Source organism: Heterocephalus glaber, unplaced genomic scaffold (assembly GCF_053883595.1).
Source record: "Heterocephalus glaber isolate CG9 unplaced genomic scaffold, H.glaber_assembly_v1.0 deba00000470, whole genome shotgun sequence".
NCBI lineage: Eukaryota > Metazoa > Chordata > Mammalia > Rodentia > Bathyergidae > Heterocephalus > Heterocephalus glaber.
The window spans coordinates 8,919,633-8,944,610 of record NW_028258145.1 but is presented as its reverse complement, the minus strand read 5'-3'; the positions used below and the strand labels follow the sequence as shown (position 1 = coordinate 8,944,610).

Here is a 24,978-nt window from a genome sequence, read left to right as displayed (position 1 = left end):
CGTCTGTAAATAGCCTAGAAATTGCACATGGAAAAATGGAACAAATCATACTTTCTTTCAAAGGGCAAATTAAACATTCCATAGAATAAGGGAAGAGTTGTTAGCAGAAAAAAAATGCAACCTTGCTAGCTCCAGTGTGAAAAAAGAACGGAGTAAATTGGACTCAAACTCAATCTTAAAGAACGTTTTGAGCATTTGCACTTTTTTTCTTTAACCACCCTCTTAGCCTTCCTGCCAAATATCAAATCCTAAGTTTTCTGAAGGTTTGAAAATATTCCCATTAATTTTTTCTCTTGTAGCCCTGTATTTACCAAGGCTGGAAATGGAAACAGTGAGAGCCAGTACTAAAGGGCACTGTGGAATTCCCGTGCTGGCTGAGCCAATAGCTCCTGGCACCCTCTCCGGAAGCCCGGTTCCTACCAGGCCACAGCAGGCTGCTCAGTTAGACTGTTTTGAAATTTCAGGTACATCTAGAATAAGCAGTTTTTTAAACTTAAAGAAATAGAGCAAACTATTTCTTTGACAAATTAATTAACTGATTTATGGATGAAATTCCAACACTCTCTTCCTATAAAAGGAGAGGCGATAGAACTTCTGAGAGAATGTTCTGGAATGAGGTGCGCTTCCTCACCTTCTCTAAGAGATGGATGTATACGGACAATGCTGACTGGGGCAGTGTTCCTGAGAATACACAGCCTGTTGATCACCTGTGGGATTCTGGAAAGCCACAGTTCTTATTTAAACCAGGTCCTTTAGGAGCAGCTGCAATCTGTGGTTCTCCACCGAGTGGGGGATTCTGATTTACTCACTTACAGTGGTTCAGTGGATGACTAGACAACATCTCTGGCCATTAGAGAAATACAAATTAAAACAACACTGAGATTCCAGAAAGACCATCACTAAGAAAGCAAATAATAACAATTGCTGGTGAGGCTGCAGGGGCTGGGGGTCAGGAACCCTTTGATACTGTTGATGGGAATGTAAACTAGCACAACCACTATGGATATCAGTATGGAGATACCTCAAAAACCTAAAGCTAGAAATTCCATTCAACCCAGCTATTCTCCTTATAGGTATCTTTTTGAAAGGGTTAAAGACATCCTATTACAGAGACACATGGATACCCATGTTTAAAGCAGAACAGTTCATAATAGCTAAATCTTGAAAGTGGCCTATAAGTCCATCAACAGATGAATGGATAAAGAAAATGTGGTATTTATACACAATAGAGTACTACTGTACCATAAAGAAAGATAGAGTCATTTGAGGGAAAATGCTTACACTTTGAGACCATAAGGTTAAATGAAATAAATCAGGCACACATTCTTCAATATTGTATGGTTTATTTCATATGAGAAAACCAAAGTGTAAATAAATTAAAAAGTAAAATAAAAAATGAGTATAGGAAACAGAGAGAGATCTTTTGCAAATGGAAAGAAGACCAAGAGAGGAAGGGGAGAGAGGTGAGGAAGAGGGGATAAGAAGTTCAAATGTGTCATGTATATGTACCAACTCCCCATGAGGAATGCAATCATTATGATGGCAAACATGTACACATAAAAAATGAACTATGTAAATATTTAGTTCAGTGAAGAAGAAAAACCCAAATCGGAAGTAGGGACAGAAAGTGGATTGGAGTAGGAGCACAGGGCCCAGCTTGGAAGGAGCTGTAGGGCAGAGAGGCCTGGTCTGGGCCACATTCTTACAGTTGGCTGGTGGCCCAAGAGAGGATTAGAATCCAGATGTTCCCCCCATTCTAGTTCCCTTCACTGATTGCACCAGCCCAGCGTGCCACCAGCTCTGTTCCATGTTGCTCATTTTATCTTGGCCCAGGATTTTAAACCCATGCCCTCTCCTGGGCAACTTTTTAAACTTCTAACAGGAGCAGCACTCAAGTTTTTAGCCTGCCCATCCTGTCTGACCTCTGGGCACATTTCACTTCAGCTTCCTGGCTCTGGTCTTCTGAGCAGAGGGCTTCACCCTGCTGTGCTTTCTGTCTCTGAGAGGGGCTTTCTATTCCTCTTCAGGCCAGATGCCACCAGCTGGAGCCACAGGCCCATTCTCCTCCACCTAAGGATCCTCTCCATCCCAGCTCCTTGAGCTCCATGTTATTCTCTGGGCATCTAGACCCCATTACCATGCCTGGTCCATTTTCTGGGGCTTCCTCCTCTTTGAATTTCCTATGATTGATTATTTTTCAAAATACGTTCTTACTATGTTAATGAAACTATACTTAGTCAATTTTTAGAAATGTAAAAGCCTATTTTAGAAAATTTAGGAAAATAAGTCGTCTTAGGTACTTTTCTCATCACTGAAACACAATATCTGACATCCACAAATTAAAGGAAGAGAGGTTTATTATGCTCACAGTTTGTCGAGGTTTAGCCCATAGTCGCTGGCCCCAAGGCAGGCTGGCACAGCAGAAGGCCTTCCAAGGGAAAGGCTGTTCATGACAATGCAGATAGGAAGCAGACAACGATCAAGGGAGGAGATAGACTCTCCCCAGTCACGCCCACAGTGACCATCCCCTCCAATCAGCTTCATCTCCCAACACCACACTTAGCTATAAACTCATCAATGGACTCATCTAGTATCAGTCCCCACGATTCAATCACCCTTCCCCCCAAACCCCTACCTGTGAGCACAGGAGGCTTTGGAGGGACATCTAGATACGAGATATAAACCATAACACAAATTAAGCAATAACATAAAAAATTACCATAGTTTTTCCTATATGGCATTTTGGTAGTTTCTTTTTTTTCTTCTAAGAAGCAAAATTATAATTCTATGGAATAAAAAAACTCAGTTGTATATGCTGCTTCTTTGATTTAAAATGCGTGCTTTGGTAGGGTGTATGGAAAATGTAGAAAAGCCCAAAGGGAAGAGAATACCTAACATTTCACTCTGCCTCTCAGTGTACTTTGTTAGGATATTTTCTTTTTCTTTCTTTCACATACTTCTAAGGAATATACTCTATGCTCTAATTTTGGAGAAAACCTGCATAGGAACATTCTCAGATTTCACACAGAAGACAGTGTAATAAGAGAGTTTAATACAGATAACAGCTACCCTAGTGTCTTAGCAGTCTTTACCAAAAGAAAAAAGTATCCCATAGGGCTTAGGTAAGCCCTTGAAAGATGCAGTAAATCATGGCTCAAGTTTTTTGGCAATAAAAGTGCTCCCTTTATCATTTTATTTACAGATTTCATGGAAGAAAAAAAGCCTTTTAATTTAATAGTGTCTCAGGTGTGTAATAAGCTTAGCCGGATGGGCACACTGTCATTTATGAGACTGAGAGGGAGCATAGTTCAGTGGTGGAAAGCAGGAAGCCTGGGCTTCAGGTTCAGCTCTGGAGCTTACTCTGTGTAACTTACTGGCTGGTGCTAGAGTCAAGTCTTAGGAAGAAGCTGGTGGACCAATGAAAGTAGCTGCGGCTAGTAAGATATCATTCAGAGTTCTAAAGCTTCCCAACTCTGCACTTCCTCCAAGCTATTTGCTTCCCTTTTCTGTTTTCATAGAACATGAACTTCAGTCTATTATAGTGTTTATTTCCATGTGCACTCTGTTTATTTGTTTAAATATTTACATCTTCCAACTCCCTTATCAATATTGTGAGCCCGTATGCTTCTGAACCTTGAGGATATTTTTTAAAAGCTTTGTATCATCAGAACCCAGCCTGGACCAAATAGGTGCTTAACAATAATGCATGTCAAGGCGTACTTCTGAAAAAGATTTCCAAATGGAAGTATGCAGCTACCTATTTATTCCTCCTGCATTATACCATTCCGGGCTCACTTCCCAGGGAAGTTCATTGTAACTTTGTTGGAAGATAAACCAGAAAAATCAAAACAGAACAGAGCTGCATGTCAGTGGAATCCAGTGCTGTAACATGCTTGTCTCAATATTCCATGTGCATTTATTCACTCATACAAAAATTACTTGTCTGAGTGAATGAGATGCTGGGGAATTTCCAAAGGTAATAATGAAGTAAGGAATAAATAGCAATAAAGATGGTACTTGCTATTATAATGTATTCATCTTTTGCAAATGAGCAAACTCAGCCTCAGGAAGGCTGCAGGGTAAAGGGCAATAGGAGACTCCAAGCAGAACTGAGACTCCAGGTGGCGTGGAAAGGACTAAGTCCAGAAAGACAGGAGAGGTGAGGGGCCAGGCAAGGACACTTGGCTGACCTGGACCCTGCAGTGAGGGGAGGAGAAAAGCAATGGAGTTCTAGGAAAGAGAACCTTAGTGACCAGGACAGCACAGAGTAGGCATTGGAAGGGAGCAAGATGTTCAGGGTGACCACGAGGAGGGCAGAGAAGGCGCACTGCCATTCTGCATGTACATCTTGCTATCCTTCCCTCCGGAGTCAGCACCAGCTGGTGTCGCAGCAGCTCCTATTTTCCTCACATCCCCACTGTCCCTATTGTCCTCCTTATTTGCCTTCAGGGTCAGTGGGACGAGAATATGTTAGTTGCACTGTTTTGGTTGCTTCTATGTTCTGAGTCAAAACAGTTCCCTTTCATGGTCATTTTGGCTTTGAGGAAGAGCCAAAGTCACACAGTGGTAGCTCCAGTGAACACCCACTGTCATGCTTGTAGGAGCCTGGCTTTCTGCTGCAATGCACTTGGTAGCAGCATTCACTGCATTTTCGATCACATCTCATACAGACACTCAGAAAACAGGACTCCTTCCAGAACTGCTTCTGGAAGGGTCAAGAACTTGAGATAAGTGTGTTTGAAGAGAAGGGGAACATTTTGAGGAGACTTCATGACAATGTATCTTTTTCTGTAATAAATTTTTTGAAGTTTTAAACATTCACCATATTTTTAAATCACCTTTTGGAGAGCTGAAGGAATCACAGAGGCCATAGAGGCAATCCAAAAAGAAATTGGGTTGTCCATAGGTACACTGGTCTGAGTTTTAAAAATTGGTAATTTGATTAACAAACACATTTTCTCTGGAGCAGAAACATAAAACACCAGTTAAATAATTTTTTTAAAAAATCTAGAGAAATAGTATACAAATTCAATCATTTAAAGTTATTTATTTTGAAAGTACTTGGCATGTAGGTAGAAACTTGACTTTTTCAATGAGAGGGAATATGGGAAGATAAGGGCTTTATTAATAGAACAAAAATATACATTATCACAAAAATTTCAGTTAGTGAAATGAAAGGAATTTAGAGAAACTACATATTGTACAAGAAAAACTTTAGGGCTTGTGTTTGAGAATCACAGATACTGTGTATTTTGGGTAGATGTTAAGCATAGAAGCCACAGTTTGCTGTAAAAATCCTGCAACTTTAAAGGCTTTTCCACCACTAATGCAGTTTCTCTGTGTTGTCAATTAATAGCATGCACGCATAGCAAACATTTGGTAAATATTTAGTGTAATCACTGACATGTATTCTGTGTCTTTTTTCCCCTCCACTTCTGAAAAATTAAGATACAGATGACAGGAGAGACAGCCCTCACACAGATGCTGAAGTGGGGATTTTGGATGTTTGCAGGTTGTAAATATGTGGAATTCCAATCTTGAATGAGAGCTTAACACTACAACCCTGCATGATTGGAAAGACTTGCAGTAGCAACCATTCCCCATGTATCAACAGCTTTATTGCAGTTGGAGTAATATATAGAAAGAACACAAATTACTCTGACCAAGTTAAACTTATAAAGCAATCACATTTGAATGAGGATTTTACTTAAAATCATGGACTCATCAACTTTAGAGTGTTTTTTATCTTGCACAAGAGACAAATTTAGCCTGTTATGAATAAAATCCCTTAATATTTGCATTTTCTGACTGGCACATGTACATCTTTTCAATGGAAATTTAGAAGACAACCGCACATACGAAAGAATTTAAAAAAAAAGAAAAAGAAAAAAGAAACATAGAGCTGAAACATTTGATCAGAAAGTTCAAGTTTTTAAACACCAAATAGTAAAATAAGTGAGTCTAAAGTATTTTATTTTAATGAGATGCTAAACCTGCAATTTCTTTTAACCTTTGATTTCACTTGGAGGTTGTAGAGTCAGCTAGGATCTTCTGAGATTTAGCCTTCTCCTACTTTCCCTGGCTGTTGGCACCATTTTTGTTGTTGTTGTTTGTTTGTTTTACTGAATGGAGGTACAGTTTTGGTTGCACAAATTTACAGGTATTTTGTTAAAATATTTAGAGTAGGGCTGGGGATTTAGCTCAGTGGTTCTGCTGCCTGCCTTGTAAGCGTAAGGTCCTGAGTTTGATCCCTGGTACAAAAAAAAAAAAAAAAAAAAAAAAAAAATTAGAGTAGCTACCTAACTCCTGGAATATTTTAATAAAATACCTGTAAATTTACACAAACTACAAGTTGCTTGATTAAGATGAATCAGAATAGCTTGTAGCACAACTCTTTAAGCCTCATGTTAAAACAATTTGATTGTCCCCATCAAAGGTGTGATATTTCTTTGAAGAATTCCATATAAGTTAGTTGAGCATTTTAGATTAATTATGTAGTTCTTAGGAGGCTTCACTCAGGCATGTCTTAGTTGCCTACAGTTTGAAAATAAAAAGCAATTGAACTGAGAAATACAAGTATAGTATTGTATGATATTGCCATTTTTATTACAACTTGAAGTCAGTTTTATATAGCGAAACTCCAAGCTTCAATAGAGGAAACCTTTATAGCTTTTAATATGTTTTAACTCAACTGCTTATTAACTCTATCTCTTAAAAATATTAATTTGTAAATTTGAAGAGAATGAAACAAAATTGTCTATTCATTTGAAAATTGGTAAAACCATTTGAAAGGAAAGCACTCCTAGACAGAATTTCATTTCCGGAGTCTCATTCACATTAATGCTAACGTGTCAAAGCCATTCTCCCTTTTATATATTTTATTCACTCTTAAAACACTGAACGGTATTTTGCTTTCTTAAATTCAAAAACAGAGTGTTAATTCAGGAGATAGAGCAGCAAAAATGTGAAAGTCTTTGTTTTTTTCTCCTGGCATATCAATGGCTGGAGTAGACAGGAGGAGGAAAGGAAATCTATTTCCTGGGCAGAGCCCTTCAAAGAGGATCCTACTAATGCTTCGCCAAACATCAGCTGGAGACTGGAGCAGGTCTCTGCTGGTTTTGGACTTCATTTTAAATTTGAAAACCGAAAGAGAGCTAGAGTTTAATAATAATAGATAACATTTGTGGCAAAGTTTCTTTGTGTTCTTACTTCAACACATATAAAATCTCATTATATTTTTTTCCCACACAATTCTGTTAGGTAAGAACCAATCTTACCCCAGTGTTATAGGTGGATTCACAATGGGGCTGTAATTTAGGTGACTTGCTGTCAGGTGGCGTAAACCACTGGTGGCACATGCATGACTGTCCCATTGGGCACCACAGGACAGTCTCATGCAGTGGAATAAACTATCTGATGGGACAGTCATGCATGTATTGTACCATGCATGTTCAAGCTGGTGGGAATGTGTTAACCTAGGAAGACAGAAATGAAGTGAGCCAGCAGTAGTCATAGCATCGGCTTTCTACTGGTCTGTTGTCTTGTCTTCCTGTCTTTGAAATCACCTATCATAGAGTTGGCCACCTATGCCATGGGCATTACAAGTCATTTTGAACATTATTTGTTTTTTGTAAATGATCTAAAAAATAAAGTGAAGAGAATTTAAAAAATCACATGGGATTCCATCACCTAGCAATAATGACAGTGAGGCTAGTCGGTGAGTGATTCCAGTTTTGTCGTGTGTGGACACACTTGCTTACCCCAGCTTTCCTCAGACGGAGAAAACCCACACACCCATGCAGGAGTGAACCCCTGCTGCTCCTCCTCTCGGAGAGTGGGCACTATGTGGAGTTGCCCCAGAACCTGCAGCTCAATTGCTTCTTCAATGTCTATCCTGGTGTGTTTTGTTTCATTCTCCCAATTGTTGCTGGGCCTTATTTCTTCTTTGCCAACAGCATTTTTATTCTGCAGGGCTGGGGATAGAACCCAGGGCCTTGACCATGCTGGGCAAGTGCTCCAGCATGGAGCTGTAGCTCCAGCCACTTGCCCATTTTAACACTTGTGGCATTTCTCTCTCCATCAGCTGGTAGAGGGAAGCCTCACCAGTCCACATTATTTGTTTCAGAGGTAGACTGCTTAGATCTTGAATGTACTATCCAGGGGAAACTGCACATTCTCCAAAAAAATCTCCAAAAAAATTCTCCAAAAATCTTTTTCCCCTCCCTCCTTCCCCCTTTTCTCTTTCTGTGGCATTTCTTAAGCCTGTTCACCATCTATTTCCAGCTGACTGTCTTGAGTGTCTGTGGGATGTAACTTCCTGGCCTTCTTGGGATTGGGTAGAGTCATGTGACCTGCTCTAGCCAATAAAGTGCAGCCATTTGGCTCACATACCTGTGAGCTACACATGTAATTGAACATTTCCAATAGCACATTAAAAATGTAAAAGAAAGAGGCAAAATTAATTTTAATAATACATTTTCTTTCACTGATGACATTCAACATGCTGTCACTTCAATGCCAATCAATATGAAATTGACTCATTGGACATTCTTGCCTTGTTTCTATTATCATTTAGACTCAGGGTTTGAACTCAGACATGTACTTCACATTTTCAGCAATGTTAGTGCTCACCAGCCCCTTTCTGGGTATACAGTGTGACAAGTGGTTCCTGTTGGGAGAGCCCTCTTGGCCTTTGCCACAAAGGCCTATATGTGTGAGACAGCTGCTTGTCACTCTGGGCCATGGAAGGAGGGTGTGTCAGAAACTGCCTGCTGCCACAGTGGGTGTCAGTGAGCCTTGTCCTCCTACACCACCAGCATGTTTGAGTTCTGCCACACTGCCACATAACCCAGCTGATCCTGCCTTGTACTTCTTCCTGCTTCAAAATTGAACCACAACCTGGGTATAATTTCTCACTTCCTTCTGAGAGGAGCACATGTTCTACACCCTCTGATCATCACTTCTTCCTCTGCACCCTGCATCTTTCCCTTTAGCTGCAGAGCACTACATCTCATGCCCATGCTACAGCTCATTTAACCAACAGTCTCCTGAGTACACATTTAGAATGGTTTCCACTTGGACAACAGGACAAGTGATGCTGGGATGATCATTCTTAAACTTTTTTTTTTTTTTTTTTTTTTTTTTGGTACCAATGATCGAACTCGGGTCCTTGTGCTTGCGCGGCAGGTGCCGGAACCACTGAGCTAAATCCCCTGCCCCGGGATGATCATTCTTACAGTTCAATCTCAGGGTGTGAAAGTGATGATCATGTTTTTTTTTTTTTTTTAGCCACAAACTCCTGGAAGTGAAGTGACTGGAAGTGTGGTGTTCCTTTCTGTTTATTTCTTCAGAGACTATCAATACACACTCCACAGAAGAAGTATACGTGACCAATAAATACATAATAAATGTTCTACATCTCTGGCTGTTAGAGAAATGCAAATTAAAATAACATTGAGACTCTATCTTACTCCAGAAAGAATGGCTATCATCAAGCAATCAAATAATAACAAGTGCTGGCAAGGCCGCTCGGGTCGGATGGACTCCTTCTACATTGTTGGTAGGAATGTAAACTAGTACAACCAATATGGAAATCAGTATGGAGATCCCTCAAAAAAATAAAACTAGAAATTCTGCTGGACCCAACTAATACACTTTTAGGTATCTTCCTGAAAGAACTAAAGACATCACATTACAGTGAGATTCATGCATACCCATATTTATAGCAGCACGGCTACATGTGGAAGCATCTTTAGTCACAGTACAAGACATGCACAATAAATGCTAAACAAGACATCTTTAAAACCAAGCCTGGTGAGGCACACTTGTAATCTCAGCATCATGGGAGGCTGAGTTATGTGGATCTCAAGTTTAAGCCCAGCCTGGACAACTTAGTGACTTGATGAGATCCTGCCTGAAAATTTAAAAAAAGAAAAGGGAGAGAGCTGGGGAGCTCAGTGTGAAAGTCTTGGGTCCAATACCCAGGACCCCACTCCCTCCCAAAAAGCCACTTTACTGTTTTTTATAGAAAATGACTTCTCTAACTTGTACACCTATTTTCCACATAGAAAATACATAATACCCATTCAATATTTCTACAGCAATTTTAGAGTGATGCTAAACATATCACATGGTTTGTTATACCAACATGGTTTCTGGCAATACTTTAAATAGAAATACAAGTTAATTTTCCTTTTCCATACTGTCATTTTGGTTCAGTGTATGCAGCATTGATTCTTTCTAAAGGATTCCCTGGGTTCTATCTGCATGATGATCCCTAATTCTTGTTATCACTTCATGCTTGCAACATTCCTCTGTCCTTTCTGGAAAAGTATATTTTGAACTACAAGCTTATCTATTTCTTAGCACTTGTATATCATTCTTAACACATACAATATGGTTTGCAATTCATTTGTCATCATTGTTCTTTGCGAAGTACTAGTAGGAGTGTTATTATAATAACTGCCATGTTGCTCATGGGGAAATTGAGACTCAGAAAGGTTAAGTGACTGATCCCAAGGCACATGGGGAATGACTGGCAGATGCAGGCTGCTGTCCCAGGTCCTTCAAGGCTGCCTCTTGTGTGGCACACTCAGGCACAGGGCTCCAGGATATATTTTCTTTCTTCTGCCAGTTGCCTTTTATTATCCCTTCACTACACAAACAATTCTTCAAGAATTTGTGATATGCTTCTAATGCAAAGTTAGAATGATAATTTATTTTATTCTCTTTTTCCTTCTCTTTAAATGCATTATCCCCACAACCTGCAAATAGATGGGAAATAACGAAATCATTCAAGCTTATTACAAGGGACAACCGAATGGAATCATTGAAGAATCCAGAATCGTCTCGGGTCTTTCCCTTTAGGGGACAGAAGATGGAGAAGGGAAACCACACACAGAGGTTTAAATAATAGGAGGCAAAAAAGAAACTAATATTGTCACAAGTAAGTACTGTGATTGCAGTCTGTTTGATTGTTTGGAGTGACTGGACAGTGTGCTATGGGAAGTGTAGAGTAATGTGAATTTCGAGGCTTCAAGTTTACTTTGGCCCTCCAATTTTTTAAAACTACTTTAGGTCATAGCAAAATTATCAAACTGTTGAAGGAACAAGTTATTCATGGGAAAAGACCTTCTCAGCATCAAGTAGAGAATAAAATGGAATTATTCTTTGCCAGTGTCCTGAAAGTCTAGACTGGAAGTGGTTTGTGTATGAACTTTGAGGGACAGCATATTCTGCCTGTGGAAATGTTTCTTAAGATCAATATATTCATAAAAATAATAGGCTTTAACTTGGAAGTTGTTCTTCTCTACTCCTCACTTTCCACTTTGTAGAAATTTTGTCTTCTGTGGAATACTATTTGTGTTTGGAGTTGGAGAGATATGCTTTTGGACTCTCTTTCTATTTGAGTGATGAGAAAATGTGATTTTCTTTCCTTCCTTTCTTCCTCCCTTCCTTCCTTCTTTCTTTCTTTCTTTTTTTTTTTTTTTTGTACCGGGGATTGAACTGGTGACCTTGTGCTTGTGAGGCAGGCGGTGGCACCACTAAATCCCCAGCCCAAGAAGATGTGATTTTAATAGAAATCTTCCCAGAACCTGAGAAGATGAACAAAATCATCGTCCACCCTAATTCAGGGGCCTATCTTGAATTATGTACCCTGTTCTTTTTGTCTCCAAGTGGGTTTTCAGGAAATCTCTGTCCCAGAGAAGTCACTCATGAGCATCCTGCAGTCTGGAAGCAAGTCCTGAGTTGGAGCATAAACAGCTTAAGGTTATGAGTGGAGAGGACTCAACCCGCTCACCGCAGGGTAAGCTTTCTTTCTCAGGCTCTCAGGCACAGCAACAAGGCATCCTGTTTTGTGGGTCTGTAGGAAGCTGTGAGGTCACCTTGCTTCCCAGGAGGTGGCTCTCACTTGTACTTCCTTTCTTCTTATTCCACATTGCTTCTCCTTCCCCCAAAAACTTGGAGGTGAGGAGTCACCCTGGTTCAGACAACCGAAAAATTTAGATTTCAGAGAGAAATAAAAAAGGATATAAATCAAAAAAAGAAAATGTCCTCTGGTTCACCCCTTCACCAGGTGGTCACTGCTCCTGCTGGCTTCCCACCATCCCCTTAGACTATGGATGGTCCCACATCCCATCCCTCCCTCCCACAGGCCACCCCTGGGTTTTGTGGTCAGGTTCCCTCTCTACCCAACCAAAAAAGACATGCAACCTACAGGCCTTCCCAGCCTCAACTTTTGTGGTGATGGCAGGAGTGCATGGAAAGAGATACCATCTCTGCTGTTTTCTTTTTTTGGGTTTCTGGGCACCTGGCACCTGGTACCCCTCACTCTGCCACCACAGGCCAACCAGGGAGGGCCAATTCCAGCTCATTTCTCATAGAGTTGGACTCTGTGCAAGTTCTGGCGTGCTGTGACTTAGACACGGGAAGAGGAAGTGTCAGGGACCCCAAGAGCCCATCCCAGGCCTGGGTGGCTGCCTTCTGTCTTGGACAGTAGAGAAGGACTCCAGGCCTCTTTACCTGCCTTGTACCCATGGACACGGGTCCTCCAGATGATCACATTCTGATGGCAAAAAGAATTAAAGAAAAGAAAAGCTCTCGAGCTGCAGCAGGAGTGAACACTGTTTCAGAAGTAAACAGTTGCACCCGTGTAGCAGTCAGCTCTGGACTCATTTAATTGAATTTCATGAGTTAGGGGCCAATGTGAGATTGGCGAAGAAGTTGGCTGCCCTAGCCTGCAATGACTGAGGAAAACTCCAGAATGGGCCTTTAAACCAGAAATGTAGCCGATGAAGCTACATTTATAGGTGTTATTTTGGCAAACACACACACACAGTTGCGTTTCAGGTTAAAAAAAAGAATTTAAAACCATTCCTCTTTTTCTGGGTCAGTGCTCTGGAGTTGGGGGGGTATGGTGGAGAAAGAGGGAAGACCACACAGACTAAACAGAATGAGAAAGCCCAACCTTAAGTCATTTTATTTCTCTGAAATTGAGAAGAATGCAGTTTTTCTTGGGGGGGGGGGCGGCTGTTGTGGTTCAAAATAAAAACATTTCCAAAGGCACTTCTTGGGAAGGAATGCCCACATCTAGTGATTTTCCTATCTTGTCTCCATCTGACAAGATCTGCATTAAACTCTATTTTAAAAGCAAGACCATCCCCCCAAAAAGGCCAGCCCCCGCTCCCCCCGCCTCCTGCCTTTGTCCCCGCCCTTGACCTCGGTGTGCAAGGCTCCTGGCAAGGCGGCTTTTTCCTGCTGGGACCCCGGGGGCAGCTGATTGCTCCCTCCTCAGGCGCCAAGAGCGGCCACCATGTGCTCCAGGGGCGTCCCTAACCCGCACCGCCACCACTGGCTCTTCCTGGGGTCCGTTGGTGGCTTCCACCGCCGGGGAAGAATGCACAAAAATGCACAGAGCCCTCCAAGAAGTCGATCAAGAATCACGGAGAATCCAAGCAGGAGAGTGGGCACAGGGGTCCCAGATGCGCCCCGTTGCAGCCCAGGGCGCCCCGTGCACGCCCGCCGGGCCCCAGCTGAGGGCCCTTTATAGACAGCCCGCCTATACTTCCCCTCCCCTCTCCCCACAGCCCGCTCCAAAGTGTGCATCGCTGCTGGGACCCGGGAGGCCAGGGTCACCCAGCAGCGACCCCGGCCTTTCCTCCCGGCGGGACAGGGTGGAGACACCAGGGCCTGCAGCGCCTCTTTCTGCCCCTCCTCCCTCCGGGCTGCCCTGAAAGCGCCTTCTCTAAGCTGGCAAATAAAGAGCCCAGCTTCACAGGAGTCGGGCTGTGGCTCGGGGGAAGAGACAGAAAGCCTATCTCTGTCCCCGCTCTTAGATGTGTACAAAAGGCTGCGCTCACTCAGATCCCTAGGTCTGTGAAACGCGGTTGAAGTTGAAACACAATATCTGCCCACAGGCCCTGCAGGGACAGTGATTTTAGGCAGCGATAACTTAGGGCAATTCTCTTTATTTTATAAACATCTTTAACTCCTCTTAGGAGAAGATGCAAAAATACTTAACGTTTTCCTTTCACAATAAAAACAAATAGATTCTGCACCTGGGGCCACGCCTCCCGCAACCACAGCCATTAGCAGGGGATACAAATCTGGTCCCGAGGGAGCCTGGAGAAGTTTAAGGGACACAGTGTCGACTTCTTCTGGAAATGTAAGTGGGTTCATTTCTTTAGTAGAACAGAAAGTTAGAATGGGAAAGAAAGTTCATACTCCAAGGCAGTTTTGGTATAAAATATAGATTCAAAGGTATCCATTGATTATACTTTGACTACATCTGTAAAATTCTAAGTACTCTAGAACTTTAAATCATCCTAGGGTAGAACGAAAGATATTTTCAGGACCAGACAATAGTGCAAGTGGAATTCCTCCAGAATACACCGGGGGTGGTCCCCGGGGCGAGCTTTGTGTTGTTCTAAGGTTCCGTCTGTCACCAAAGCTTGCAGGGTAAGACAGGAAGGGAGCGGGGTTCCTGTGTCAGAGCAGCGGTTGTAACCGCTGCACCCGTTAGCTACCTTGTGAAATCCATGACATAGATTTAATTTAGTAGTGGCAATTTTCCCGTCTCGTTTTTATCATGGCTTCCTGTTGACTGCTAATCTTAAAATCAAATGTGTAACCCTTCGCATTCTTGACAGAAAACAAAGCAGCGTCCTCGATTTGAGATGCGGGATGCATATTGGTGAAGTTTGGGATGGTGGAGTGTGGGCGGATGTGTTTCTAATTTTTACTTTTCTCGGAGTCTGTTAAATTTCCGTGTTCTTGTAGTTTTGTGCCACTAAATTTGCACTTGATCTGGGTCCAAACATATTTTGTTTGTAAATAAAAAGCCTTCTTTTATGAGGATGTTCCCTTCGCAGCTTGAGCTGTGTAATTTTTATACAGGTCTCAGCAATCAATAAAAAAGCCACGGGAGGAATGATTTATTTTGTTGGTTACAGAGACTGTCACCGAGAGAAATTGTAAAAGATCAATTTACACAACCTGGTGTGGGAATGTTATTGATATAACACGGTTGATCGGTTTCTGGTCGCCTGTCCCCGGCCTGGATGCGCAGGGAGCCCCGCCCCGCGTGGTCCAAGCGAGGTCTTAATAGACGCGGCCTTCAGAGTGGAGCCCAGCCAATGGCTGCGCTCGGCCCGGCGGCGCGGCCCCCCATTGGCTGCGCGCCCCTCGCAGCCTGCTGCGAAGCCGTGAGGTCTGGCTTCTTCCTCCTCCTCTTTTTTTTTTTCCGAAAAAAAAATTTTTTTTTTTTTAAATTTCCCTCCTACTGTGAGAACTGTTGAGTTGGAGACTCCCTGCCTTAATTACAAAGAGCCCTTTTCACCATAGGTCACAGAACCTGGCTCCCTTGACAGGAAATAAGGAAACAAGCTACCTTCCTGGAAAAAAAAAAAATCAAACTTCTACTTCTCAAATTAGTTAAATGAAGCTGATCGACGGTTGGGAGCGGAGTCTTTGACAGTTGGCTAATTGCAGCTGGTACGTTAACTATGTTTTAACCAGCCCTGGTTGGGATGTAAGTAAAGAAAAAAATAAATAAAGCTTAGGCCTTTCCTATGCAAAACTCTTCCTGTAAATATTACCATACAAAGGGGAGGCTGACTCTTAATATTTTAATTAAGTCGATTTATATGCATTAAGAATTTTATGACACTGACTTCTTTACTTTTGGGAAAGCTGCCCTTCTTTTCCTTTTGAATCTACCTTTCAGACGTCCTCTGCCTGTAGTTTTACATGAAGTATGCTGTGAAAAGTCTCCCTAGGAAATGTCTGGTTCCAAGTCTGTGGGCATCTTTTTGAAATAAAGGTCTTTGTAAAAAAAAAAAAAAAAAAAGTAAACCTTTAGTCCAATTGGTTTATTTTCTGATCTGCAGTCCTTTGCTGTTATTATTGAAGGACTAACATTTACAGTAAAATAAAAAAATACTGATTTCCTTATCGAAAGACTGTTGGACTAATGCAAGCAGAAAAAAGGCAATGGAGATTTAGGAAAATACAATAGTGTTTTTTGTATATTTGATTTATTATTTACCCTTCCATATAATGTGAAAATAATGGTTGTAATGTGACCCGACTTACAGGAATTTACAAAGAATGGAAGAAAACAAACTTCCAGCTTCCACTTTACATTGTAATGTTAGTATACTCTCTCATATCACTTTGCTTTCTAATAAACTCCACATTTCCCTGTGTGTGTGCTAAGTGTTTTGTATTTAAACCTGTCTTTCTTTGCTCTTTTTCCTTTTCTTTGAAACACACACACACACATACATCACATATCTTTTATTTGGAAAACGGGTGAATTCAGGCTTTCTGCACACCTATTTAAAAGGTAAGAATCAACTAGTTCTATGGATGCTATTAGATCAAATTTTAATTGCTAAATGTCCAATTAGTATTTATTTTCTTTTGTTTACAGAAGAGTGAATAAATGTGATTTGGCTTTCATATTCCTGTATATTAAAATTCCCTAATAGGTCTCATTGTCTTTTAATTAGCTACAATTAGTCCTCGGATCTCTTACTACATTCATTACAAACTAAGCATAAACAAAAGACTGCTCAGAAAACATGCCTTTCCTTCACTTCCTCCAAGCTCTTTCACGGTGTGTAAATGTTCCTATCTCAATATCAATGGTGCCTGTAATCTGGCATCAGATGACTGCAGCCTGTCTCTTCTTCAGGCCCTTAACTGGATGAGCACTTGCATTGTAGCATAGCTGGTTAGCATGTTCCAGCTCTGTAGTCTGAGTTTTGCATGGGCAGTGTCACTTCCAGATCCAGACAACAACTCTGCAAGTTCTTCACATCTGGACAAGGCAAGCGTGCTCAAATCTTCCACCCAGGTCTTTCTTTTTCTTCCTCTTCTTTTTTTTTTAAATGCAGTATCTGTCTCTGTCAATCTCCCAATGGCTGCAGACCCAATGATGGTCCAGTACTAGCTGTACTCTGCCCTAGTCCTTCCACTTCCATCATCCTAACCAGATCAGTCCCTCCCTGGCATCCTACAGATCCAAGTTAAAATGCAATTTCCTGCTTTTGATAAGTAGACACCATCTAGCCAGAACAAAACAGAACACTCTGATACAGTTGTTGCCCAGCCAAGGGTGAAGGCAGCTCCCACTCTTCAAGTTGTCCTTCATTTAAGCCAAGCAGGAAATGCAATTTCTGACTTTCATTCCTGTATTTTTCACCAGACTCCAGAAACACACTGACAGAGTCTGCATATGCAAATCATCTGGGGAGCCCTGGCCAAGATCTCAGTTATGGAAACATTTTAGACAACCCCACCCATCCTATTAATTCAAACATTTATGGAGACATCTGATTTTGAATGGGCAAGTAATCAGAAGGATCTTAGCTCAAAACCCCCAAAATGTATTTTCATGCTGGACACTATTATCCACCAGAGTGTGCCTTATCCTGGGAAGGTGTTAGACTCTGTGAAAATGTGTCCCATCTCTCACCAAGTGGCTTTCTGTAGTGGTCCTCCAGCTGCACACTCTCTCCTGAAAACTTTCAGTTCTTATTCAATAATCATTAAAGCCATTTGTTTGCCCTTGCTTTTCTTGAAGTAGCTAGAGCAAACAGAGTCACAAATAAACTCCCTAGGTTGTCTCATAATGCCTACTGGAGAGTGGATGGAAGGGAGGTAAGGAATGAACCAACTTTCTTCTACACCAAATCAGTCTTGTGCCCCTCAAAAGACATAGAGAAGAATGTTGGGTGACCCCCACCTGCAGGAGTTCATACACTGGCTGGTGAGAAGTAGTGCTAAAAAGGAAAGAGAAGTGTGAAATTGGATTGAGTCCACTAGGTGTTTTTCAAGGAAGTGTGATATCAGTAAAATTTGGAATTAGTAGGAAAATTTTCAAATATACAAATAGTTTGGTTTGAAGGGAAGGAGATGGACCCCATATTGTGCACTGGACAGTGATGGGAGCTGGTCAGAAAGGTAGGAAGCCATGTGTGGCAGTCTTGCTAGGTACTTAATACCGACTCTATCTAGCAAGTACATAAACAGGCCAGTAGAGTGTAAATCCACGAGTGCCTCTAGGCTGGATCATGACTTAATGAAGGAGACCTTTCCAAGAGATTGGCTGGACAACTGCAGGCCAGATGTCTGCCAGGATATGTGGTGAGGGCCAGGGGCAGAAAAGGCAATGGTTAATTTTACCTGAGCCACAGACAACAGGAACTTGAACTAGAATGACAGAGATAGTAAGAAAGGGAAAGGTTTTAGAAACTTCAGAGACAAAAAGAAACTGGCCCTCAGAAGGCAGTCAGTGCAGGTTGGATGGCGGAGGACCGGGAGTCCTGGAGGTGGAGCCAGGATCCAAGATGGCCCCATCTGGGAAGGGTGGAATCATGGGGCACTGCTGGGGAGACCTCCAGACTCCTTGGGGAGTAGGAGCACAGCTTGGGGCACATCTAGGGAGGAAGCGGTAACCATTTCAAATGAAACATCCAATAGAAAGTTAGACATTGACCAGACCTTGGTTGAAAACAGAACAGGAGGTGCCCAGGTAGAGTAGTGAGGGTTTTATATTAACCAAGAAGCCAGGCCAGTCATGCATGTAGGCTATATCTGCCAGAACTCAATCTGGGTTTGCAAAGGAAGGAGATACATCGTCACATAATTTTTTTTTCCTTTTTAATTCTAGAAGTAGGATATGCAGATTAAAGTAGCATAAAAATAGCAAATGCAACTTAAAATTAGTAAAATGAAATCTTTTTAGACTGAACCAAGCTCTCCCATTGTATTTTTTGAGCATAAAAGACTTGTTCCATCCTGTCTTTTTAAGGTTGTTTTTGGTAAGCCATAAAGAAATCTGGGTATAGAAATGTGAGGAAAACAACATCCCTTTTTACTAAACGAAGTGTGACAGAGTAACAACTCTCCACATGGACTCAGGTTTCCCAACCAGAAGTTCATGAACATGGGAAAAAAATCTTTTGAAGAAAAAGGAGTTGTTGAATGAGTGATGGATGTAATACAAGCAGGACTCAGGGTCAAATGATCAGGGAGCAGATTTCAGTCATGTAACTAGGCTCCAGGGTGCTGGTCAAAGGTGGATTTGTTTAGGAGAGCTGTGAAGGTTTGCTGAAATTGTCTTATAAATTTGACCTTTGCCAGAATTAGTGTCAGAAAATAAAGGAAATGGAGAAATTATTTATATGACAAACACTTTCATGGCAATGCTCCTAATTATGGAGAGTATTGCTGGCTCAATTATGAAAGAAATATTTCATGTGAAGAATATTTTAATTCAAATTGGCATCACTTAGGGCAGAAATAATGGATATCCATTGAGAAAAGTGAGAAATAAGAACAAACTAGTTATATCACTTTAAAATTCTTTTTAAAACAAATGCATGTAATCCTATGTGCTGTTTCACTCTGTCCAGAAGGTTTGATCTGGTCTTGGGTGACAGAAATCCTAATTATCTGTGAATTCATGCTGAGAAAAATAAGGTTATAATAGGCATGCCCTGCCAGTCATAGATACCAGAACGAAGAACACAAGGCAAGAAAAATATACTTGTGACAAAATACTTTGGGCTCAGTGAAAGTTCTAGGACACAGTAGGTATGTAGGTGTAACTTGCTAAAGCTTAATTGAAAGCACTTCAATTATATTAAACCTAGAGCTTACTTATGATATAAGAAACTAGACTATGAGCATCCTAAAAATCTTTGTAATAAAAAAATTATTTGAAACGAAAGAAAGCTATTGTCCTCAGAGAGAAAAATTTGATCAATGAATTTAAGAAAATAAATTATTCAGGCTTAATAATAATTTTTAGTAAACTGAGAATGGTAGAAAGTTTACAAAAGGTAAGCAGGCTTATTAGGACCAGCAACCAGCAACTGACACCAGTGACTTCCAGGGCTGCATTTGTCTGAGTCAAGAAGCTCAAGGGGCAGGGTCTGGAAATTCAGGCAGCAGTCCAGATGCAACCGAAAACAGAAGAGCTGCCCCAGAGCACTCAGTAGGACCCATCTTTTCAGGCACACTTCTCCTGGCTTGAAGAGAGCTATCTATTGCTAGTTGGTTTACTGACTTTTTACCAGGAGATTCTAGTGAGAAATAACATGGTCCTACTTTAAATTCCGATTGTGGTGAAGTATTCACAATAGAAAATGCGCAGTTTAGCTGTGTTTAAGGGTGCAGCTGCGAGGTTCACAGTGCACATGTACACTGTTGTGTGACCATGGTCCCATTCATTTCCGAACTCCTTCATCTTCCTGTGGAAACCGTGTTCATTAAGCATTAACCCCCTGTTCCCCTGCCCCAGCCCCTGAGACACCATTCCACTTTCTTTCTCCTTGAGGGATATAAACAGAACCATGCAATCGTGCTCCTTTTGTGTCTGCCTTCTTTCACTTAGCATAAGGTCTTAAAGGTTCAGGCACATGTGGCACGGGGTAGAATTTCCTTCCTCTTCCAGATGAGAGGTGTTCCATTGTACCTGTACCCCACATTTGATGTATTCACTCAGCTCCTGCTGGACAGTGGGGTGCTTGTATGTCTTGGCTGTTGTGAATAGTGCTGCTAGAAGCATGGATGTGCAGAGCCCTTTTTGAGACCCTGCTTCCTGTTCTGGATATAGCTATGAGTGGGATGTTGGATGGCATGCTAATTCCATGTTTAATTTTTTTTGAGGATCTGCCTTACTGTTCTCCACACTAGCTGTACTATTTCACACAAAACACAGAGGGTTCTAAGCATCTTGTAGCCTCCCGATGATTGTTTTCTTTTTCCGTTTTTATAGTAGCCACCTGAGTCTGTGTGGACACTGCTTTTTTAGAATCCTTTTTGTGGTGCAGACTGGGGCAAACACTGTCCAGTTCCAGCCAACTGGCCACTAAAGATAAAAATATAAGTATTTGTGGGGGAAGCAGAAAGCCCTAATGGTGAAGGCGAACATGCTTCTTGGCTTTTGCAGGAGAGGGGTTAGGGATAGCTGCACTGCTGGCTACTTCATGGTCTGTCCTGCCCTGGGAGTCTGAGATAGGACCTCATGCTAATACCTCCAGTCACTTCTCAGCCCTCCTCTCTGACCCACCACCTGCTTCATGTTCACTTGGGAGACAAAAAAGTTACCTCTGCCATTTACATGTGTATATTTTTTTGTGATCATTCCAGTCCAACACTGAGGTCTGTTTTCATCAGGAGGTTTCAGGATCAAGCAAAAGACTTAGGTCATTGTCAGCTATCATTGTGCTTCACCAGGTCAAGATAAGAAAGATTTCCCATCCGTGTCTTGCGGACTTCACATCCAGGTCTTGATTCAGAGTCCCTGAGAAGCCAGCCACTGGGGTTGGCACATGCTGCCTGGTACCTGAGGAGTGAAAGGCTCCTGGAAAAGGGCAGGCTGGCCTGGGTGTAACCCAGAGGAGGCTGAGGGAGGGGACAGAGTCCCCTGGGGACATGACACATGTGGGAGCAAAAACACTTGCTATGTGGGGTCCTTAGTAGGAGGGCTTTGGAAAACAGAATTGAGAATTCGGGGAACACTATTTTTTTCCTGTAGGCTGTGGGTTAATGGGGTGGGAGTTCTCTAAGCACCACTACTTGTTTCTGATATTCGAGTCAAAATAAGATTTTCTAACAATGAGTACTCTTAATCATCTGTTGGGCACAAAGGGTAAATTGGATTTCTGAGGAACTTGATAAAGATCAGATATAATCCTGTGCCTTCTGAGCTCACAGTGCATAAAGCAGCGTCCAAGAGCAAGACAGCCTGTGTAGGAACCCATGGATGGTGGGAACATCATTTCAATGTGTGCTTTGAAGACACAGCATTTATAATGTGCTCAGAAAATGCTTCTTGCTTGAGCTATGGCTTCAAGCATATATCTCAGGTAATTATAACAATACAGATGAATCTTTTCCTTTGCTTTTCACCACACAAATGTTTTACAAGGTTGCATTTTAAAATATATTTTCATGATATTGAAAATAATACTATACAGTGTAAATCCTTTGGATTGCGTATGTGTGGGGTAATGGTCACTAGGTTATGCTTTTATTGTGGAAGATAGCCAATACAAGTGTTTATTTAGTAAGTGTGTATTTGGAAAAAGGGTTAAGAAAGAAAACACTTAAATAGTGTCTTGCTATATTTTCTATGAAGCTTTAGAAGAATTGCTCTAAATACAGCAGATAAGAGCCTTGGTCTTATCTAAAGAGAAATGTCTTACATTAATTAAAGGGATAGTCTGACTCTCTATTCCTTTATTTTAACAGCATGAACATTTAAACCTTGTTTCAAAAGAAAATGGAGAGAGAGAGAGAGAGAAAGAGAGAGATTGAAGGTGAAAAGGAGACAGGAGAAGGGAGTATGGAGAAAACTCTTTTGCTTCTGTTACATTTAATGTTTAAAATCTTGAAGTTTTCTTGTGTGTTATGAAAAGCTACAAATTTATCTTTTGCTGTTTTCCCATAGGAGGTTGACCCAAATCTAACAGCAGCAGTTGAAAAATTTCTGGAGGGTTTATCAAATGGCCTCTACAGAGTCCAGCTTAAAATTAAAAGCTCTCCTAGCAGAGGGAATATATGTGACTTTAATAACTGAAATGTGTTTTTACTTTCTATTACAGAGGTCAAAAGGGTTCCAAACAAACCAAATTTATCAATTATTTAGAGCTGATTTCTTCTGAAGTGGTATTTCTGAGATATTATTTGGTGGGTAAATTCAATGTTCTAGGCCCACCAGCAGCATTTTATTCATAACAAATTTCCACTAAACTGAATTTGCTGGGGCAACTTAATTTCCACTATCGTGTTTGCACTGTGAAAATATCAACTGAACTGTTACTGTGCCTAACTAGTGAGTTTTTCAAAGAGGAAAATTCTGGCTTTGCAAGCTTGTTCTGCGTCCCTCCCCCTCTAGCTGTTTATTGCTTAAGAAATGAAATGGCTTCTCTATCCACTGGGTTTTAAATTTTCTTTCTTTCTTTCTCTCTCCCTTTCTTTCTTTCTTTCCCTCTTTCTTTTGTTGTTCTTGGAACATTTTTCAAAATCAGAGACATTTTTAAAATTCAAAACAATATCTTAGCTAGATTATCATCTTAGCAGCTGAAGAAAATGAGATTGTCCTCAAATTTTGATTAAAAACATTTTATTAAAATGGCAGAAACTTAGATTTGCACATTCACATGCAAGTGCCAGCAAATGCACACGTGCGTGTGTCCCTGCATGCCTGTGTGTGTATGTGTGTACTAGGAGGAAGTCAGGTTCTCCTTGCAAGAATTTTTCTGGAATCTTGCTGGACCACTTGGTTTAGGGCTCTATGTTAGAGAATTCGATAACACTTTATGGAGCAACTGCTCTTGATTCTTAACACAGTGCATAGCCCATGTAAATATTATGTTTATTATATACTAACTAAACATATATTGGGTTTCTGCCTAAAGTCTGCCATTTGGTGTATGCAGAAAACATTATAGAACAGTTCATAAATTCATTTGAAGCTGTGTTACATGAAAGCAGCCATCCGGAAGCTCAAATTTTTTCATCTTTAAAATAGCAGCCTTCTCTACTCTAAAGCAAGGGGCTCATTCATGCGGGTGAATGCCACACACCGAAGTCATCAAGGGGCTCAGAGGAGTGCTCTGTTTCAATGAAAGCAAATTTTGTTAAGGCAAAAGAGAGAGTTATATTTTCTTTATCCTGCAAGCCTTTATGTTATTGTTGTTGTTATTATTTGTGTAATTCTGTAGGAGGCAAAAAAACCAAAACCAAAACCAAAAAAACACAAAGTTTTCCCTTCTCTGATACCTATTAGCCCATTCAAGATGGAAATAACAGCAATGAGGTTTTCCAAAGGTCTGCGGATAAAGACAGATGAAAAATGAAGGAGGAAAAGGGAGCCAAGCAGACACAGGCATGCATTTTACCTTTCGGGGATTGGACAGGCTGGCTGCTGGCTCCCCAGAATCTGCAAAGGCCTGAAGGACCCCACAGGCTCGTGTGCGTTTGGCCCTTGTGGGCGGCAGTCTTGGGTGGGACTCCCAGGTGGGTGACCTTCTGCTCTGTGGGTGCCTATGTGTGTTCACCCAGGTCCCCACTTCTCTCCTGCATGCCTCATTCCTGGACTTGGTTCAGGGAATGCTGGCTGCCCCCACTCCAGCTGTAACACTGGCATTGCCATTGGTTCACTGTGTCAGAAAGGGAAGATTGGGGTGATTACATTGCTGCTGCCATTTTCTCACCAAGTGGACGTGGCCTTGGATTGGAAGGTGAGCTTGGAAATCAATACTGCATAGAAAAAGAAATTGAGTTGCCCTGGTAGCAATCCTTGTGAGGACAGTAGGGCATGGGGACATTTTTACTATATCAGTTAACCAACATCTTTTGCTCCAGGAGGGCAGAAAGTTTTGTCTGTCATGATTGGGACCTTGGCTTTGGCACTCATAGAAGTGACTGGCAGATAGTATGAGCTCAACACAGACTTGCAGACTGAAGGGAGCAGCCAGATGCTCGAACTGTGATTTTCAACTGAAGTTAAACTTTCCTCTAGGGATTCTCACTGCCCTGGATATGGGAGGCTTCTAGTTTAATGCAGTAGAGGAGGTAAGCCTGGCTCCTTGCCCATAAAGTAAATTTGACCTAGGCTGCAGATCTCATTTTAGCCCTGCTTCTGTAAAGTACTTTCTTGACACAAGCAGAATCCAACAGTTGTCCACACCTCAGGTCAGTATTGATAAATTTCCCCTCATAGAGAATCAGTTGGTAATGTGGGGAAAGCATCTTTTCTTTGTGATTGTTTGTGGTTTTAGGAATTAGTATTTGCACTGCTCAGATATTCAGCCTGCAGCCCCCTGGTGGGGCATTCTTATGAGATTAGAGCAACTGGATGCATTAAATTATTGACTTCCAATCAGAAATGCCAGAATCTTTACCTCTTTTACTATGGTCTTTGTACTCATCATCTGGCCAGAGCAGAATTCTTTTCCA

The 24,978-nt window shown here is 41.5% G+C and overlaps 1 long non-coding RNA gene across 6 annotated transcripts in view; it reads left to right on the top strand.

Annotated features, from left to right (window-relative positions):
* The window catches only part of LOC101716704 (uncharacterized), a 263,276-nt gene that overhangs the window by 177,425 nt on the left and 60,873 nt on the right, over positions 1 to 24,978 (top strand). For 5 of the 6 annotated variants that reach the window (XR_015448390.1, XR_015448387.1, XR_015448389.1 and 2 more), the window contains 5 exons: positions 9,289 to 9,559; positions 10,774 to 10,945; positions 11,677 to 11,806; positions 14,049 to 14,164; positions 15,343 to 21,881. This is a non-coding gene — a long non-coding RNA (uncharacterized LOC101716704). The remainder of the gene's footprint in view (positions 1 to 9,288; positions 9,560 to 10,773; positions 10,946 to 11,676; positions 11,807 to 14,048; positions 14,165 to 15,342; positions 21,882 to 24,978) is intronic. The other variant, XR_015448388.1, reaches the window with a different exon arrangement.